The sequence below is a fragment of the Dasypus novemcinctus genome, chromosome 30 (genome assembly GCF_030445035.2).
Source record: "Dasypus novemcinctus isolate mDasNov1 chromosome 30, mDasNov1.1.hap2, whole genome shotgun sequence".
Classification (NCBI taxonomy): domain Eukaryota; kingdom Metazoa; phylum Chordata; class Mammalia; order Cingulata; family Dasypodidae; genus Dasypus; species Dasypus novemcinctus.
The window spans coordinates 37,979,590-37,999,043 of NC_080702.1; the positions used below are offsets into that span (position 1 = coordinate 37,979,590).

Here is a 19,454-nt window from a genome sequence, read left to right on the forward strand (position 1 = left end):
TAAAATGCGTTGACTTGAAGTTTAACTTCATCACTTTCATAATTAGACCCATCAGATAGAGAACTGGCAGTCACAGAAATCTAAAAACAGATTGTTTAAATGCACACTTGGATCAGAACCAAGCTGGAGTTGAAAATATCTCACAAATCATTAATCTCTTATATGTACTGTCAGACAGCTTGAGGAGATGTGAAAGAATGATGGCAGGTGATAATATAAAGATATTTCAAACAGTAGCAAAATGCCTGTGGTAAGAAATCTGTCCCTGCATGGGGGGCACAGATACCTGTGGCATCTTGGTAAGAATATTAGCATGGGGAATATACTCATGGGGAAAGAATAATTAGCAAACCCTTGTTTGGGAATAGACATTTACCTGTAACCTTTTAGCAAAGCTCTCATACCAGTGGATTGGGTATCGAAGACATATCATTTGATTCACTCCTGTGGCAGCGGAGACAGGGGGAAAGTTACAGAAAGTGCAGTTTTAGAGAGGGCTGTCTCACTTGGATTCCAGCTCTGGGAAATAAAATGTCATGGGAACTAAAAGGAACAAAAATAGAATACTTTCATTACCCTTAGAAAGAAAAAAAAAATTCCAATGGGAAGAGACAAAATAAATTCTTCACATTCTGGAATGTGGAGAGCAGGTGGGAAGGGGAGGACAGGAAAAGTGGAGTAGGTTGATTGAACCATCTACAAATTGCCCAGAGAGGTTTCATCATAATACCTAAGCAGAAAATGAATGAAAGAGGCACTTACTGCTTCAAATTGATTTCCTTGGTTGGCTGGGTGTTCCCATCACTTGTTGTAAATGTATAAAGTTGGAAAAACAAACCTGTAATCAGATCTCCATCTTTAAATATACTGAGTTTCCTTCTGTGGAAGCAGTTGAGATCAGTAAATCCCCACTCAAGAGGGGAAGGTGAAAGAGCAGGAAAATAAAAATCAGTGGGTACATTTCAGAAGTGTCTCCATGAATTACAGGGAAAGCTTTAAGTGTGTGCAACGTGTTTATCAGACAGGTGAAATAAAATCTGTAGCTTCAGACAGATGTGTGTGTGTGTGTTTAGGATATTATTATGACCTGGAAAGGGAAATCTAATTTCTCCAATGACTTGTCTTTGCTAAGCTTTTCCATATCCTCAAAGACAATAAGGAGAACTGGAACATATTTTGCTCTTGAACTCTGTACCTGATGTCCTGTGTCCAGGTGAAAACCAATGTGTGAAAACATGTTTGGATCATCCACCTTATCCATAGGTTCTTTGATTTCATCAAATCCATGGATAGTAAGGCTCCAACGACCACCTCCTCTTGAAGCAGATTTAGTCTAACCCTTGTAAGTATAGCAGGTCTAGTCAATGAACTATTATCAATTGCATCAGAATGCTGTCTCATGAAGGGCTCATGGATGTCTAGTTTTAGGAAGAGCATCCTGGAATCATCCACTCCAGAGTCCATAGAGATGGGCAGCCTAAAACATGTAGGTTCCCATGTAACCACACAGCACACCCTATATGGCAGACATAAGTCTGCATGTCATTCATTTGATCACAGCCACCCACAAGTCAATGTGTCCCTGCCTGGATAGGCATTCTAAAATCAAAACTTACAAATCTGTAGCTTAAGCGTAATGTTGAAATAAAAGTCCATTATGAATTCCTAAATTTGACACCCCTCTCTACTCCTCAGCCTTTATAAAGCATGCTAAAACCATAGATCAGCAAGTTATACTTGTCCATTCCTCCATCTCCAGAATGGTTTCCTCAAATATTTGTACTTTTCTGGGAACTTGACCTTATGTGGGAAAATCTTGTCTTTTCTCAGTGTAAAACAAAGAAATGTAGTTGGAAAGTAGCCCATGCATTCTACCATATCTAACATCTATGACAGAGGCAACAACTATAGATTTCTATTGCCCTGATGTAAAAAATGAAGGGCTTATTGCAACTAACTTGGAAGGGAAATTGAAGATGTGCTCATTGTGCAGGGACATAATACACTTACAAGTGAGTCAGTCCTCAAGGCAGGCAGTTTAAGTTTTGGGAAAGGAAAATGAATATGTGCCCATCGTGCAGGGACATACAATTACAAGTGAGTCAATCCTCAAGGCAGAGAGTTTAAGGGAAATTGAAGATGTGCCCATCGTGCAGGGACATACACTTACAAGTGAGTCAATCCTCAAGGCAGGGAATTTAAGTTTTGGAAAGGGAAATTGTAGATGTGTCCATCATGCAGGGACAAACACTTACAAGTGAGTCAATCCTTAAGGTAGGGAGTTTAAGTTTTAGGGATAGCACATAAATATGTGGTCTACCACACTCTATCTCCCCTTACTAGAGATAGTTAATGATCCCTGAGGCTATGGGTGGTAGAGCTCATATAACAGCAGAAATTAACCTACATCCTGTACAAACATGAACAGTAAGGCTCCAGGAACCACTTCCATGTAGGAGTGAAGGTCATATATCACTGTGCTCTGGTGTGGATTTATTGTAGTCATAGATGTTGGCATGGCCCATTCAATATTTGAGGAAATGAAGGGTGAATATTAAACTGAAGATTATGGTGATGCTTTTGGTCCAAGCTTTCAAAATTGGCAGGAAGAGCTATCAAAAGGTAAATGGAATCATATCCGGGGGTGGGGGGGGGGCCTTCCCCAGTGCTGTTGAGGAACAATATCTACTTTTCCAATGCATAATGGCAAAAGAAGACCTACCATGTAATAGATATTGTCTCTTCTTAAAACCTGATTTGGTGGCAGAAACTTTGATAATTTCAATTTTCCATGAAGAAATTGTTGCTTGGTTCTAAATATGCTAAAGGAGGCATATTTGGAAGAGTATGGGGTCAGGGATTGAGATTCCATACATTGACATGGGACTGTAGAAAAGGCTTATGAATGTACAGCAATGAATTTGTTCAAAGAAGTAATAGGTCTCAGGATCTGAGAGGAAGACAAAAGTCTTGAGATCTTCTGACTCTAGTATAAATAGTGTTTTCAGGGTGTGAGTTTGCAGATATTTTATCTTTATTTTTAAAGAAGTTTTAGATTATAGAAATGTTACCGCAAAAACAGAGGTAATAGCCATGTACCCTTCTACCCACCATTCATATTTTCCCCTATTAATAACATCTTCATTTGTGTGGTACACTTGTGACAATTGATGAATACATATTGAAGCATTGCTACTAACCATAGTCTATAGTTTACATTATGGTTTACACTTAGCACCATACAATTTTATGGGTTTTGACATTTTTAATGACCTGTGTCTATCATTGCAATATCATGCAGTACAATTCCAATGGTCCCAAAATGCCCAATGTTACACCAATTCATCCTTCTCCTTCCCTATAAAGTGCTGACCACTCTCTTTGTATCAGTTACAAGATATTATCAATAGGGGAAAATGTGAAAGGTGGAAGGGGTGGAATAAATGGTTATCTTCAATATTTTCAGAGAGACTTTTCTGTAACCTAAAATTTCATTGAAAATAAAGTGAAGAAAATAAGATATTGGGAGAACTTATGGAAGAAATCATAAACATATATAAAAGATAACAGTATGCTGTGTATATAAGACAACATTATAAAATACAAATACAATTATAATTGAGAGAAGGAAAAAGAAGAACAGCCATGTATGACAGAGGAAGCAGAGAGAATTGAGAGGTCATGAGTTTTGTTTGTTTGTTTTTTTTGCTTATTATTATTATTATAAAGATTGGAATAACGAGAATGCTCTAAGAATGACTGAAGTGATGAATGCACAAATACATGATTACACCAAATGCTACTGATTGTACACTTTGGATGAATTTATGTTTTATTGATATGTAAGAATAAAATTGATTTGTTAAAAGTCAACAGATCACACAGGTCTGAGCTTGTAATTTAAAAATCTATTCTTGAATACTTTTGGAAAACCAACTTCTGGGTTAAAGGTTCATTAGAGTTGGTTGAAGCACAAGGGAGTGGGTCCGTGGAAGGAGAAAGAAAAACCTTTAATTCAAATTAAGATAACATATTAATATTCCAGTGCACATTAGGAAAATTACTACTAATAAAGACAGCTTAGCAGTAAAAAAATGGGAGATTAAACACTCAGGAAAAATATAACTAATGTGAATTTAAACATGAATTTAAATTAGGTATATGTAAGTTCCTCAAAGAAGCAGTGAACATTATGTGTAAATAGAACCAAATACTATGAAATAAAAGACATATAGAAATCAAGAACAAGTATATATGATAAAGAAAAATTAGAGCATGGAAACAATGAATATACTAGCCAAAAGAAAATGATTACAATTTAAATATGAAGAAAAAAATCTTGACCTGAATGAGCAAAGACATCGTACATTTGATAATTGGGACAAAGTACTGTGGATTTTAGCAAAAGCTCAAAATAGAGTTGAAAGAAAAGAAAAGTAAAATAAAATTTTAAAAATGGCAACTACAGAGATTTTCTGGAGTTATTCCAGCCCTAAAAAGGTTTGAGACAAAAAACAGAGTGACAAACAGAAAATCCAAATTTGAAGAAATAATGCAGGAAAAAATTTCTAAAATGTGTGGTAAATTTTTTATCCATTTAAAAGATTCTCATTATATGATGTGTAGATTGAATAAAAATGAAACCACCAATAGAAATATTGTGGTGAACTTGCAGACTGGAGACTTCATTATTGTTTCCAGTAACCACAGAATTCAGATTACTGACAAAGTGCCAAAGCATAACAATAAAACAAACAGGAAAAATATTTGCACTGAATTCAGGATTTATTGAATCAACAGACTCACTTGACTTTGAAGATACTGTAGAAAAATAATCATGTGATCATGTTCTTCTTAAGTATTAAAAGTCACACATTCTAGGGCTTTGCCACTTATCTGACATTAATCCTTTTTTTCCCCTGAAGTAGGGGATTAATTCAACATCCTCTTATGATTTTGTCTAATTCTTTTCCTTTCCTTCCACTGCTGGTTTCAATATCAGCATGCTATGCTGCTTCACTATCATGTGTTTTTTTCCTTGTAGTTGAGCTGTAACCCTGAAGTAGTTCCCGAACACCAGCCAGTTTTCCTCTACACCAGACTTCCAATAATTCAGACCACTTCTCTTTCCTTTTACCTTGCCCACTAGGGTCTGTGTTTCTTCTGCTTTAATCAAACGTGGCAACCCGATGGAGGTCATGACTTAATGACTTCCAGAGGAAGTGCATGACTCCTAGGCCAGCATTAAAAGACCTTCAAGATCAGACCCAGCCTTGTACCTCTTTTCCTCTACATGGAACCCAAATGTTAAGAAAAATGGTGTCACTACTCCTAGTACTTATGGTAGTACTTGGAGAAACACTCTTGAGTCAACTTTGGGCTTCATTCCAGACCATCAACTTCACATATCTAATCTGTTATTCATTCATCACTCTTTAATACATTTCTTTCCATACCCTAAGTCATATTCCTGGATTCTCTATATGTTCAACTTAATCTACTGTTACTCTACAGATATTATCCAATTGGGAGAGTATAATCTTTTCAATAAATGGGGCTATGACAACTGGATATCCTTTTTGCAAAAGTTGTTGAGAGTTCAACTGGACTGAGTTGAATCTGGAAATAACTTTGGGTAAATTTACATTTAGCAATAATTAGTTTTCCAGTCTAAGAATATGGAATATCTTTCCCTGTATTTTATTCTTCTTAAACTTCTTTCAGCACTTTGTGTGTGTGTGTCAAGTTCTTTACATTGTTTTAAACTTATTCCTAAATATTTAAATTTTTAGTTGTTTTTGGAAATGTAATGATTTTTAAATTTCCTTTCATATATTTGATTATTAGTGTATAAAACACTAGTGATTTTTGAGTGTTAAAATTGAAGCCCACCACTTTTCTTTTTTTTATGATTTATTTTTATTTATTTTGCTCCCCTTCTCCTACCCACCCCCTGCACCAGTTTTCTGTTCTCTGTGTCCATTCGCTGTGTTCTTCTGTGTCCGCTTCTATTCTTGTCAGTGGCACTGGGAAACTGTTATCTCTTTTAGTTGAGCCATCATGCTGCGTCAGCTCTCCGTGTGTGCAGTGCCACTCCTGGACAGGCTGAACTTTCTTTTGAGTGGGGAGGCTCTTCTTATGAGTTGCTCTACTTGTGTGGGGGCCTCCCCTATGGGGGAACACCACTGTGTAGCATGGCACTCCTTGTGCACATCAGCACAGCACGTGGGCCAACTCTACACAGGTCAGCAGGCCCTGGGATTGAGCCATGGACCTCCCATGTGGTGGGTAGATGCTCTAACTAATGAGCCAAGTCTGCTTCCCCCACCACTTTTTAAAATTCCTTTATTTGGTATAGTAGCATTATGGTTGAGTTTTCATGATTTTCACTGTAGAGGATTATATTATCAGCAAATAGGGAAAGTATACTTCATCCTTTTCATTTGGCATATCTTTGATATATTTTTTTGCTTTGTCTAATTCCTCTGACATTAAACAATGTCAACAATTGGTTTATTTTCATTAATTTAATTAAATGAAGTGAAACATGGATAAGTTCTATTAATGGCTGGTATTGATGTCTTCACAATATTGTGAATATAATTAACATCACTGAATTGTACATTTGGAATTCATTGAAAAGCGAAAAATATATTTTGTATATATGTTACACAGTTAAATTTAAAAATTCAGAAAATATTAAACGGAAAATATCAAACAAAAATTGAAATAACAATAACAATGAAAAAACTCATAAACTCTATTGGGCAATGAGTGAGCTTAAATGCAAACTAGGGAATTTAACCAAAAATATAATTCAAACAATATTTCTTCAACAATTTTAACTTGTCCTGCAGTAATGCAAAATATTAATTAATAGGTAAATATTGTGTGTGGGATGCCAGTGGGAACTCAGTACTTTTGACATGTATTTTCCTTAAACTTACAATTGCTCTAAATAAAGTTTATTAAAGAATTTAAAAAATAGTTGATCCTGATACGTTTTCTATACGAATTGATGTGTGATTTTTATTCTTAGTTATATCACTTATAAAATTAGGAAAGCTGTTATTTGACTACTTGCTTTCTAATAAAGGACATGTTATATTCAAATGATATTACAGATTTGTACATGTTTTGCAAGAAATAGATCAACACAAAAGTCAGCATGACAGAGAAAGAAAAACACAATTTTATCCAGAAACCTCCTTGATATAATAATAAATTACATTGTGGTTAAAAAAATAAAGAAGTCAGACAAGAGGGGTGTATGTGTTTTATGAACTCTTCAAAGTCAATAAATTGAAGATTCCAATGAAAAATGCACAAAAAGGAATATTACAGGTTTGTAGCGTTTACTAGCTATTTAAACAAATACCACAAAATGTGTAGGTTTAGCACAGAATGTATTGCCTCATGTTTCCAAAGCCTGAAAGACTTGCTTCCTCTCAGGTTTGGTATCTTCTGGCTGGCAAGTTTTCTTTGGAATTTCTGGTTTTTCTGTCAGAAGGCTATGAAATTAGAGTGCTGTCTCTTTCTTCCTTCAATTCTGTTCACGTCCAACTTCTCACTGCTCCCCATGCTTTCTGTATCCAATTTTCTTTGCATCTAAGACTTTTAGCCATATAGGATTAAAGTACACACCCATTCAGATCAAACACATCTTACTTAATAACAACATCAAAAGTTTTATATATGCATGAGTTCATACCCACAGGACCAGGAATTGGGACTTGAACAAACTTTTTGTGGGGGACATGATTCAATTTCCAAAATTAGCCTACATAAAAATATACGCAGTCTCCAATAAATGCATTCACCAAACATTTTGAAATATTAAAAACAGTGGTAAATGTTTCTGACAAAGAAAGGATGAAGCAAATTTGACTGTTTTTTCATTGCTAATGGGGATACAAAATAGAGTAACCATTTTAGTAAATATGCATCCAGTCTTCCTTTTCTAATGGCTTCTACAACAAACAAGCAAAGATGCAAGCATATAGAGGCTCATCAGAATATTATTTACAATATTAAAATTACCCCAATTTATAGTGTATATTAATACAAGTTAGTGCAGGAAATTATGATAAACTCAAAGGGCTGTAGACATCAGAAAACATCTATTAACATGGAAAAATATTTAATAAATTATTTTTAGAAATAATTGTCCTTGTATAATGTAAATGGTGCAATAATAATAGATTTATGTTTTATAACATAATAATGGAATTATATACACTTATATATAATAGGAAAATAATCTAGGAAGATATGCCCTAAAATATAAAGGAATATCTATTAATTGTGGACTTACAGTTAATTTAGATTTTGTTTTGTTCCATTGTTTGCATTTTTCCAGTAAAATATTTTATTTTTTTATAAAAAAATGATAGTTTACATTGTTTTCAATAAATGGATGGCAAACACCTGTCTGATGTACATGATGGATGAGAAGGGAAAATACAAGTCCCAGTGTTCTGCCAGGGAATATCTCCAAAAAATGTGCCAACAAGTTGGGTTTTGTTTTTCTTGGGTAAATTTAAAGTGTTTTTTTCCTCACCAAATAGAAAAAAATGTCTAAAATGTACTTGAAGTATGCGGATGAATTGCTGAGCTTAGAGATAATTTAGAGACCCTTCTTTATGCTATTGTTAGAATCTTCCTCTTCTTTGGTTTGTAAAACTTTGGCATAGTCATATCCAACTACTTATTCCCAGCACACTTGTCATTGTTAATGGTGGTGGTGGTGGTGGTTGCAATGGTGTCATGTGTGTGTTGGCAGAGGTTGGTTTAGAATGTGAGGGGAAAAAAGGGTAAAAGAAATATTAATTGGAAAATTACATCAGAAAAATCAAGACTTGACAAGTGCTACCTTTCCATCCCCAATTGGCAAATATTTGAAACTATTTTATCAATACTGTGTGATATTGGTGATGAACCAATAAAGAAAATGATTGCTCTGTTAAATGAGTAATTCTCTATTGACTTTTCCACCACATTTTAAAAACCTTAGCTGTGGGAATTTTCAATCATGTTAATCTCTTAATAATGATCAAATGTGGTTACCATTATTAACCACACCCTCTTATAATGAACTCTCCATGAAAAAAAAAATTTGAAAAGCTCTAGATAGAGCCTTGGACTTATGGCAGTGGCAATAGTTCATTTTCCTACCTGAATTTCTACAGTTTGACTGAAAAATAAAGAGACAATACTGAGATAGGGTAGTGAAAAGCATAAAGTTGATGCCAGGTAGACAACAAAATCCAGAAAGAATTTATAGTATCCAAGTTGGTAGGAAGATGAGAGAGTCTTCATGGTTATTTAAAAAATCACAAGAGGGGTTTACAGGAAGATGTCATCAGAATATGCAGGCAAAACTCAAGTCTCTAAATAAAACAATACAGAGAAAGAGCCAAAGGCTTTCCAAGGAACCTGCCTTTGGGATCAACACACCAGGACAGTGTTATACAATTTGCATGAGTTTTGAGGGTGAGTGAGATGTAGAACCTAAACATAAAATGTGAGTTACCAATCACCTGCAGTAGCTGGTAAAAGCTTCCCTCTCCCAACATGAAAATATTAAGGCAAGTTTAAAACCCAGGTTCATTGCACCCAACTGAGCAAAAAGAGTGGGTAAATCAGGGAGATTCTCTTCGGTAAATTAGGCCAGGAGAGCCGACTTTAAATCTCACCTCTGGAGAGACAAAAACACAGGAAAGCAGAGATTGCAATACCTTAGTGGAAAGACTCACCAATGAGCAACATCTACTGACTGGGGTGGAAATTGCACGGACAAAATTTGTTTTTATGTTTCTTTGTATGCTAAATACTTGTGAGTCCATGGACTTTTTCTGGTAAATGGAGATGGGGAATTTTAAAGACTTAGAAAAAAATGAAGCAAATATTTTTTTAAAAGCTGTGAAAAAATACACAAAGCAAAGAAATTGTCCATTAGAGAAAATTCACCAATATATTCAGATGCATTGATATCAGCAAAAAATCACCTAACCTTATTAGGAAACCAGAAAAGATGGTCTAGACAAAGAACAAACTAAATATCCTGAAGAGATACAGGATTTAAGACAATTAATGATAATCACACAACACTCCTAAATCAATTCAAAGAATTGAAAGAAAATATGACTAAAGATAATAATGTGGACCATTGACCATGTAGTGCAGCAGTGCTCAGAGATGTATTCACCAAGTGCAATGAATGTCCCATGATGATGTAGGAGGTTGTTGTTATGGGAGGATTGGGGTGGGGGAGGTGGGGGTATATGGGGCCCTCATATTTTTTAATGTAACAGTAAAAAAATAAAGACAAAAAAGAAGACACTGGGTGAGCATAAAGAATATTTTGAAGGCTGCAAGGAAAGGAACAGACTTTAAGTTAGTGAAATACACAGTAGATGATATTAAAAATACATTTGTGGCACAGTAGAGCAGATTTGAAATCCTTGTAGATGGAATTATTAATTTTGAGAACTGAACATCGGAACTGGAAAATACAGGAGAACAGAAAGAGAAGAGAATGAAAAATTGGGAAAAGGGTCTTAGGGAAAGCTCTAAAATGACTGAAATGATAAATGCATAACTATGTATTTATACTAAATAACATTTATTGTGCACTTTAAACAGATTTATGCTTTATTAATATGTTTCTATAAAATTTTATTTGGTCTCCCTCATAGGAAAATTGGCAGCATTAAATAACTTGAAATTTATGAAGTACTCAAAATAGTATCTTGTTTATATACATAATAAGCATTGTATAGATTCGTTAATTAAATTAGATTTCACTGCCTTATTTTACCCATTTAAAAATTATTTGTTAAAATATACATATTATTTTGCAAAACAACCAGAAATTAAATTAAAACAGAGAGTATCTTCAACTGCAAGCAAAACAATTCTTTCCATCTGTCCCATAAGATCAAAGCTCCCTCTCAATCTGAATCTGAATGGGCATCATCATTTCAAAATCCTCAAGACAGAGGAAGACACAAACATAAGGTAGGAGTGCAAGAATGGGCCAAAGTAGACATTTGATTCTGGTAATGGAAGAACTTGTAACACTGATATAAAAAAGTGTTCACCAGAAGTTCTGGAGTTAGAAAGATAGACGAATAGGTGTATAATGGGGCATGCTTGGGACATTGAATATACTTTTTGTTAAAATCTTTAAAATTGTATGGTACAAAGTATAAATCATAATGTAAGTTGTAGAGGGTGGTTAGCAGCAATGTTTCAATATTTGTTCATCAATTGTACCAAGTGTTTCAATCTAGTAGCACCAATGAAAGGTGTTATGAAAAGGGGAAAATGGGTGAGGAAAGAAGTTGAGGTAATATAGGAATCCCCACATTTTCAGTGTAACTTTTCCGAAAATCTATAACTTCTTTAAAAAGAAGAAAATGAATGAAGCATTGATATATCTTGACAAGATGGGTGAACACTGAACACATTCAGTCATTTAATCCTTGAAAAAATACTTATGGATTAAGAATTATTATCATTCTCATTTATAGATGAGGAAATTTGAGGTTTCATGAGGGTAAGTCACTTGTGCAAGACCAAGAAGCGAGTGTTGGAATGGGCCACATGGCTGACTACCTCACTTACAGGGATACCCTTCCCAACAACTCCATATAGTATGACAGACAATTATAGAACCTAACTAAACTGTAAAGTTGTTTTTTAAAGTATTTGTGTTATAATATATTTTCTATTTTTAGTGGAAGACAGGGGAAATATTATTTAATTCTTTTCAAACTTACTATAAGACCTGAGTATCATTTCAAAGAGAACTCAGAAACTCCTCAATGATAAAATACTTTTCTGTAACCTTAAAATATTTATTATAAATAAACTACCTGTTTCCCTTCACAACAGCAAATATGGCTACAGATTGCAATTCCCCTAAAGCTTCAAAAATACAGAGAAGCTACAAGAGGCTCAAGAAGATAAGGCCAATAACTTGATCATCTGCTAGTAGCCTACCTTTGGTTAGAAAGTATCTCCAATAATGGCTTGCTTTGGATATCTATGCAGTGTCATTAATGTAAAAATTTTACTCCCAATAAATTTCCCTTATAGAACCACCCCATTTCTTATATTTTCCTTTGGCAGCCTTCAGCAAACTAAGACTTTATACAAAGCAGGCTACAGCAATAGTTCAGGCAAAATATGATGATGGAGTAGACCAGCATGGGGACAGCAGGCATGGGAAGAAATGGTCATGTCTGAGAAAACTCTTGAGTAAGGCCATGCCCAGTATTTCCTGGCAGTTTGCATGTGCAATGGAAGAGAGAGAGAAAAAAAATGAATCATCAAGGAGGATACCAAAAACTTTGGGTTGAGCAAGAGAACTTTAGAACTCTAATCAGAACAGAATACTGATGGAAGGAAAAGGTCAGGGGTGTGGGGAAATCTAGGTTTTTCTCTTTGTCATTTCTGTACTATATCCTTTTTTGTGTTAGTTCTAAAATTTCTGCAGCCACATATATTATCTATATAATTAGAAAATAAAGTAATCAAATGAAGTAGAAGATAGATGGGGAATTGGAAAGATAATTCCTAAATTAGATGATTTTTAGGTTGGGATGATCTTATCTACTTTTCATAACATGGCAAAATTTCTGTGATCATATAGAAAGTTAAAATCTCAGTAGTGTAAATTACTTCGACTATCATATGGACATAGAAAATAAAACTGATAAGTGAATAAATATATTGATATGTACATTTCAGCATTCCTCAACCCCCTAGAAGCTCCGTCATTCCAGTTGTGACAATGGTGAAGAAAAATCATCCCCTTGGTCTAATATTTTCCCTGTGTCCTCTCCCTCCTCCTGGCTTTGACTGGAGTTAGTGTTACTGCCTCAGAAAAAGATGCTTCAGAGAAGACTGTTTTGACTTCTGAGTCCCCAAATCCAAGGTGATTGATTTTAAAGTTCTTCAGGATACTTGGGGCATAATATAAGTCAAGTCACAGACAATTTTTCAAACTCTCCTTTATCTCCACTGAAAAACCAGATAACAATTTTCAGAGGGAGAGGAAGGAAGAATCATTGGGAAGTTAGAATGTTAAGCATTCTTGGGGTTCATTTCTACTCCCTTTAAGTCTTTTTGTGGTGTGTACATGGTACGGTATGTTGTACATAATTTGGATGATCCAGGAGGAAAGGGAATCTGTTCTAGCGTAAAGTGATCAACACAGTCACCAAGTGTTTGCCATGATCCAGAATACTGAAATAAAAAAAGGATGCTTCTGATACATCCAGAAATATTATTAACATATCATGATATGGAGTTGATGATTCTCCTGGAATCAAGTAGCATAGTGGAAAGAAGCATGATGCCCTGGCACAGACTTGAGACATAAATTAAATTTTAAATGTTTGGTAGATTTCACCTGTGAAGCCATCTGGTGCAGGGCTTTTCTTAGTTGGGAGGTTTTTAATGACTGATTCTATCTCTTTACTTATGATTGGCGTGTTGAGATCTTCAATTTCTTCTATCATCAATGTGGGCTGCTTATGTGTTATGTGAGGATGTGGAGGAATGGGAACCTTCATCTGCTGCCCATGGGAATGAAGGATCCAGCCATTCTCAAAGACTATTTGGCTGTTCTTCAAAAACTAGCTACTGGTTTGCCATAAGACTCAGCATCTTCACTGCTGGGTATATAACCAAAAGAACTGAAAGCAAGAACACAAGCCAATATATGCACACCAATGTTCATAGTGGCATTATTCACGATTGCCAAAAGTTGGAATCAATCAAATGCCTATCAACAGATGAATGGATCAACACAATGTGGCATATACCTACAATGGAATTCTACTCAGCTGTAAGAAGAAATGCAGTATTAATCCATGGGATAACATGGATGAATCTTGAGGACCTTTTGTTGAGTGAAACAAGCCAGGCATTGAAGGAAAAATACTACATGACCTCTCTGAAATGAGTTAAGCTAATCAAGCCATCTCAGAGAGGTAAAGTCTGGAAGATAGCTTTACAGGATATGGGGTGGGGGGAGAGGAAGCTTGTGAACCAATACCCACATGAGAAAAATCTATGATAAAGTGATGTTAAGATAGGGATAAGATAGGGGTGTAGGGACACTATTGAGTTGGGCTTTGCAGTCTTGAGGGGATCTGGGGTTGGAAGGATTTGTCAGATGGACCAAGTAATTGGGGGGAAGTTTGCGGGGGATCAAATGAACACAGGAGATCATTAAGTATGTGGTTCAAACTATAAATTTAAGAAAAAGTCTGTAGAAAATACAAAAAAAAAAAGGATTACTGGTATAAGATGTTTGACTGGGGTATCTGGCCCAGGATTCAACTGGGGCAAGCTTTTAGGGATTATGTGTGTGCTCATCATGTCATAGTCTGTTAAATCAGTGCATAGAAATCCATACAACAAGGGGGAATTTGTTATGCCCAAAACCTGGGGACCCCTGATGTTCTCAAACCCAGGGGCGCGAGTTTCTCGAGAGCATGGATGGCTTCCAATGGGGGAGGAATGACTGATGTGTCAAGTCCTTAGCATTGTTGCAAGTAAATATGAATCTTGTCCTTTAAGCAGTGAAACTTGGTTGTCACTATGGGCTCTGTGGGGATGAGGGGATGAGGAGAGAGGAATAGAATAGTTGGAGGAGGGGGTAATTGAGGTGCAATAGAAGTGTTTTACATGAATCTGCAAAGATGGATACAGGCCATGTTAAATATCAACAATAATTTATAAAGGTGCACAGTCCAAAATGTAAACCATAATGTAAACAATAGTGGTAACATGGTTAGTAGCTATGTTTCAATATCTGTACATCAATTGCAGCAAATATAATATCCACATAGGAAAAGATCATTGCTGGGGGAGGGAGAAAAGGGTTTGAGGTTGGGTATATGAGATTTCCCTATATTCTATATGTGAACTTACACAGACCTAAAAATTTTTGAATACACACACACACACACACACACATATATATATATAAAGGAAGTAGACACTGAGGAGGAAATGGAAGAGATTTCCTTGCTATGAACATATAGGGAAACATCTATTATCAGTGATGAAAGGCAAAATGCCAAAAAGTTTTTTGATATTTTTCAAATTTTGGGGGATTGGCTTCCCTTAAAATTGTCTTTTTACAAAACGTATATAGATAGCAAAAAAAAAGTTACATTAAGAGATATAAGTTTCCCATATACTCCACATCCCATCCCACCCCTCTACTCCTGCATCAACAACATCTTTCATAATTGTTGTATATTAATTGCATTTGGTGAATAAAATTTGGAACACTGATGCAGTGCATCGGTGATAGTTTACATTGTAGTTTACACTTTCTCCAAGTGCTTTCAGTGGGCTATGGCAGGATATATAATGTCCAGCATCTGTCCCTGCAATATCATTTAGGACAAGTCCAAGTTATGAAAATAACCCCATATCACATCTCTTCTTCCCTTTTACTACTCTCAGCAACTAAAATGTCCACTGTCTCCATATTCATGACACAATTTCTTCCATTGCTACTACTGGGGATAAGCCTCCCTGGCACTGATGTATTACTACCAATCATCAGCTGGTCATGCAACTAGAAAAATACCTTGAATAAAAGAGGGAAATTGTAAAGACAAATGAGTTTACATAGCTAAGGGCCTTCAAAAAAGAGTCAGGAGATCATCAGAGGGGTCGTGTTTATGCACGCCTCCGTAGGATTACAGAGACAGCCAATGTAGATACAACACCAGGTACTGGTACTACTGAGGACTATGAAGACACACAGGTTCTACCATCATGACACTTGGCTCTTGCATTCAGTGCCTTGTCAGTGGGCCCTACTTTGGAATTTGTGCTCCTGAATGAGATGGAATTGGACTCAGATGTGACCTTTCTACAAATACCTATACTGTCACCTTTACTGAAATTGTTGTTGGCACTAGCATTGGTATATAAACAGGAGACTTGAAACTCTGGACTGGCCATGGGCCAGCTGGGTCCTGAGCCTCAGCAGAGTTACAACTCCTACTCTCCTGTTCATTGGACTTACCCAGGTCACCTAACAGGGAGGTGAAGATGGGCAGCTATCACACTAGGGAAAGGAGGGTGCCTAGAGCTCTAAGCAGGTGAATCACAGCCATCGACCGTGTGGGTCTAAGACCCCTCTTGATAAAGAGGTGGAGGAATAAAAAATGGTTTAGAGTGGAATTATTTTTATTCTACCTTAGTCTATTGTGACTAGTAATGGAAGAAACTGTAACATTGATGTGAAGAAAGTGGCCATGGTAGTTGCTGAGGGTAGAGAAAGGGAATAAGATATGTGATGTAGGGGCATTTTTCAGAATTGGCGTTGTCCTAAATGATATTGCAGTATAGAAGTTGGACATTATCTATCTTCCCTTAACCCACTTAGTGTACTGGGGGAGAGTATAAACTACAATGTAAACTAAAATCCATGTGGTGCAGCAGTTCTCCAAATGAATTCACCAACTACAATGAATGTGCCACAATGATGAAAGAGGTTGTTGATGTGGGAGGAGTGGGGGTTATGGGTGTGGGTATGTAGGAATTTTTATATTTTTTAATGTAACATTTTTTGTGATCTATGTATATTCAAAAAAAACAATTATAAAAAATAGAAATGAAAGAATAAAAATGTCTTAATTGGTATACAAATACACCAGGAAAAGAACAGGAATAGAACTGTAATTTGAAAGCATGCATTCATCTGACTTCTCTCTTTTATTTAATTCTTACAATAATGACAGTGACTATTGAGATCAATCTGAATATTATGGTCTTAATCATTTCTGCACTAACAACAGTTAAACATCAGACTTTTTTTTTTAACAAAGCACAAGCTTCTTCACACTTCAAATTATTTCTAGCTGAAGAGAACTTCCTTCATGCATTATTATCAAAAGCAAAGGCTAGGAATGAATGTGAGCCAGAATAGCTAGATGGTGACTTTTCCCCTTTTCCAGTTTCTGTCACTGAGGTTTTCCATTGTATTAATGTTATAGCTTTCTCTTCTCATCTGACAATGTGAGAAGCCTGGGGAGAATTAGAGTACTGGAAATACTGAATTGACTCCAAGAGTTTTCCCAGAGAAAATATACTGTGATTTTTTCTTTAGCCATTTTTAACTTAGGAAAATTTTGTATGTTCTTAGCCTAGCCATCCTCAGAGACAGATCCCAAAAAATGTCTGATAATAGAAATCACATGGTGTGTCTTTGTGACAAAATTAGATTCTGAGTCCTGTCTTTTTAAATTCTGATTTAGTAGGCTTGAGTGAAGCCTGTGAATCTATATTTTCAATAAATGCCTCTAAATAAGTATAAGATTAGAATTTGAAACAACCTTCCATACTCAGGTGGAGTATATGTTTGTCCCCTTGGCTGGTTTTATAAAGAACTATTTACTCCATTCTGGAGATGTGGATGAATACCAAAAGAGCACTGCCTGCCCACCCTCTAAAAATTTATACCAGTACAACTTGAAGCTTCTTTTGCCAATTTTCACACATCAACAAGTAGAATGCAGCAGTGAGTATTAATAAAGTGTAATATGTACAGGTCACCAGGAAGATATCTTAGTCAACAAAATTAGGTTGGCTAGCTTGTTGCAACAAAGGAAAGCATGATCCCTGGGGAAGCATGGGATGTCTTATAAAAGGAAGTTAGAGTAAGCTTGTTTTATAGTTTTAACTTATGCTGAATATTTTAAGGAGAGTTTAAGAAAGCGGGGCATATTTTCCAGATGGCTGATGTCAGGAAATGGGGGAGGCTATTTATTGACTAAATATCAAAATTTTTAGCTCGGAGATGGGAGGAATGAAGTGGAATTAAAGTTGTCCTTTGTAAAGAAGCATGGCTATACATTAACCAAGAGAGGAATGTCAGATAAATTGTTACAAATACAATTTATCAAGCAGCATCTCAGACCTAAATAAAATTTCCAGTTTGGATCAGCAATCTGTAGAAACTCCTCCAGGAAATGCTGATATCCACAGAGAATGAGAATCACAGTCTCAGTCCAATCTTCACTGGTAATCAAAAACAGGGCACAGAATACTCCATCAATATAATATTAAGAATTCTCTTGCCCACTATTTCTGGTGATAGGTTGTATTTTTAATTATATAAAAAAGATACTATGTCTCTCTAAGGTATAGACTACAGAGATGATGCAAGACTTTGTAGAGAAATATGGAAGACTTTCAAAGGCAAATAACCATATTAATAATATTCCATCTCCTTGGACCTTCAATTTTTGGGGGGAGAGTGAAGGATAGAAAACATGATCCTATTTCATTTTGAGAAATAGTAGTTTGAGAATGAGTATGGGGAGAATTGTTTTTTCATTTCTTTCACTCAAATTACCTCCAAACTTGAATATTAACTCTCTCTGTAAACTCTCTTCTACTTTTCATTCTTAAAATCAATCAGCTTTTTTTCATAACTTGGTCAGGACAAATTTTCAAGGTACTCTAAAATTGAGGGAAACTTTAGATCATCATAATTTTGTGTGAAAGTGCATGGAAAGAAACACTAATAAAATATACTTAAGTGACTTGAAAATTATATGGGATTATTTGGACTTGTGAAGTAGATATTACTATATTTTTTCCCCAAAGCACACTCAGAAGTCCCAACTTTTATGCCTTGAACAATTTTCCTAACACTACTAATTCAAAGTCCCACTGTGGTCTTATGAATTGTGAGTGTTCGGGCACTGACAATATTGTTCCAGACACATAATTACAGTCTGTGATTTTTTCTAAGGGAGAGATTGTGTGTAACTGAGGCTAAAAGGTGGGTCTTCTTAGATATGGAGGGGAAGAGCTGAAGCTGAATAGGAGTCAGCCAGGCACAGAAAGGAATAGTACCTAGAGGGTAGTCCCTTAGATTATTTCAATAATAGGTGAATATGTCATATCAGTGCAGTTTAATTTTTATTTATCTTAAGAGGAATAAACTTGATTATCTTTTCACATATTTAGGTGTGTGGGAGCCAGGGGATGTTCATGTGCCCACTTAAATGAAAAACAGCCTGAAGCACATAGCTGCCTGGGAGACCCAGTGCACTCCCTAGTTAAATTGTAAAGGTCCACTGCAAACTTTAATCTTCTTAAGCCTGTATACTGCCTTCCTGTGAAAATACCGCAAGCACACCATTTGTGTACCTCATATACCTTTAGCAGAAATTCTGTTCTTATACCCTATGGAACGTCTCTGTTCTGAGACCCTTTATATCCCCCTCCTTTTTGCTTCTTTCTGGGATGCTAAGTTCACTATTTGACTGGTCACCATGGAAACTTCTTCTATTCATAAATCTTAATAAAGTTCATGTCTAATCATTTGCCTGATGCATTCTTAAGTCATATGGATGCCCCAACTTGTGTCCTTCAAAGGTGGGTTGGAACAACTGGTAAGCCAC

The 19,454-nt window shown here is 35.8% G+C and overlaps 1 pseudogene; it reads right to left on the reverse strand.

Annotated features, from left to right (window-relative positions):
• Positions 1-5,200, reverse strand: part of LOC131272950 (vomeronasal type-2 receptor 116-like) — a 41,502-nt pseudogene extending 36,302 nt beyond the window's left edge.
• Positions 5,201-19,454: the final 14,254 nt, after the last annotated feature.